Source organism: Lytechinus variegatus, chromosome 3 (genome assembly GCF_018143015.1).
Source record: "Lytechinus variegatus isolate NC3 chromosome 3, Lvar_3.0, whole genome shotgun sequence".
NCBI classification, from domain to species: domain Eukaryota; kingdom Metazoa; phylum Echinodermata; class Echinoidea; order Temnopleuroida; family Toxopneustidae; genus Lytechinus; species Lytechinus variegatus.
Genome location: NC_054742.1, coordinates 41,871,532 through 41,873,970, shown reverse-complemented (window position 1 = coordinate 41,873,970; position 2,439 = coordinate 41,871,532). Strand labels below are relative to the sequence as shown.

The window sequence follows — 2,439 nt, the reverse complement described above, 5'->3', positions numbered from 1 at the left end:
GTTAATGCACCTGTCAAAATAAACGTGGACATTATCACATAGCGATTACTGTTGGTACACACCTACATGTTATCTCAACAGAATACACGTACATTGAAAAAGCAAGGAACCACAAATTCATTTTGTCGACTGACTTAAGAGCCTTCTTCAATGTTTCCAAAATTATGCAGTAGTATGTTATTTATTGCAGTCTGTGATGTACTTTCTTATTATTATGTAAATAATACCACTGTTATGAAAATGTTCACCCTTTAAAATATTGTATAGTTGTAGCACCCTTTTGGTGCTACATAATATATTATATGTAGTAAAAAGGATAAAACTCTAATGAAGTACTACCCCCCCCCTTTTGTAGGGATATTGAAGGAGAAGGTCAGAGCAGAGAGTTTTTATGACCTCCTGTACAGACTGAGAGAGAGTGAGCGAAAGAGAGAGCCAGTGGTCAGTTCTGGCTAGCGTGAGTAAGGGTCAGGTGGTCCTTATTCCCAGAAAATAATGACGTGAATGTCATGAATGACGTAGTAGTATTTTGGGGAAAAGTTGATGGGCTGTTCCATCTCTGCTACCCTAAAGGGGTCAGCAATTATTGTTTACTGTTTTTTTTGTGTTAAAAGAGATGACTTAGGATCAAAAAGTATTTTCAGTCATAAATATACACACCCCTTCCCCAAAATAATGGTATCATCGAAAATACCTTTATATAGAAGTTCTGGAGACATCCTCTTCACAACTTTCGAGATGGAGAGGAAACATCCACCATAAAGTTACTATCATGTAACTTCTCTTTTTTCCTGATTCTCAGGTAAGATCCGAAGTCATCCTTCCATATCTCAGTTTATAAGATTATTTAATAACTGATCTTATAGATTTATTTTTGAATGTTAAGTTACTTTTCCAAAATTGTCTTTTACACATTTGACTTATTATCAATCTTCAATTGAATATTTTAAAGTTTAGTTTGATATAGGCTATATGATGACAGATATTATTCTATAATCTACTTCTTATTGAATGTTTGAATTTCTTATAATTGTTACTAACCATCTATGATTATTGTTCATGGTGGAGCACTTGTTATTTATGATTGTCTAGCAGCGCGAGCATGGTGCGAGTTTTATAGTTGAGCCTTTTGAACTTTGCGAATTACAAATTTTAAGCAAGTCGCGAATCCAAAACAACTAAACGGTATTATTCTGGTCAAGCGGATAGGCTGAGTTCCCTATCTTGCCGCGTTAATACTGTGCGGACTCTAATGTATCTGATTAAAGACTTTCCTGAATATCATTGTGCTAAACCATTCTATTTTATTATTTTGATATTATGTTACTGTAAAACCATTTACTAATCCTAGTTGATATAAAAATATTTGAGATGAAGTTTGATATTTAATATTAGAAATATTTAATCATGTTTTGATTAAATTGATACACAACTTTCGAGATGGAGAGGAAACATCCACCATAAAGTTACTATCATGTAACTTCTCTATTTTCCTGTTCTCAGGTCACTGGTCGTCTGACCATGAACAGCTTCTACATTTTACTATATCTGCACTGAGACCCTCAATGTCATTATGTTAGTCTTACTATCAGTAGTTGTTTCACAACTGTTTTAAAGTTATGTCCAGTTAAGTAAATTTTAAGTATAATTTGAACTATATGTTCATACCTGTTCAAGTAACTATGTAACCAGGAGTTACACAATTTTTTATAACTGTAAATATCATGTATATAATGTTGATTTAGTTTAGAATTAAAGGAACATATATCCTTTATATAATGAGTATGTTAGTTTATTCTATTGAGTATTATGATTTACATTAATTAATAGCATAGTGTGAATGTTGTTGATTGATGGTGTTTGATTATGTGATGTGTAATTATTACATAGTAAAATAATTACAATCTAATAGTGTTTTATTTAAGTTCTACCTCTGTAGACGGACAGGGTGGGGATTCTTCGTTTAAAAACCCTTCCGCTGCACTGTTCTGTTATTGTATAAGTAAAAGATCCTCCCCCACCCAAAACGGTCCCGTGCTACAATTGGTAGCAGAGCGAGGTTTATATTTTTGTTGGTAGAAGATAGCATTGATATGTCTTTGCACTTGTTAGGTTTCTGATTTGTATGACCAAAGTGTTAGTATATTCCTTTTGTTTATCTTTTGAATAAATGGTATTAAGGGAGAGAAGGTGTAAGTATAGGTATTATGTGAAAATACCTTTTGGAACAAGTTTTTGACTGAAGTTCATTTTGTTCCATTATATTGTTTGTTTTGAAAATCCTATCTCTACACCATTTAGCTCTGTTGTTTGAGTAAGAAGATATTACATGGATAGGAGGATGCATAATAGGTTATTTGGAAAATCTTTTGCATTATACTTTTGCAGCATTTGTGCGCTCACTTATGGTTCATTCATTATAGGGTCTAGGTTCGAGAC

General features: G+C 32.9%; 1 long non-coding RNA gene across 1 annotated transcript; it reads left to right on the top strand.

The window, feature by feature from the left end:
* The first annotated feature begins 360 nt into the window (after positions 1–360).
* Positions 361–1,994, top strand: LOC121411055. Its single transcript, XR_005969418.1, has 2 exons — positions 361–802; positions 1,504–1,994. It is a non-coding gene; the product is annotated as an uncharacterized LOC121411055 (long non-coding RNA).
* The last annotated feature ends 445 nt before the right edge of the window (positions 1,995–2,439 follow it).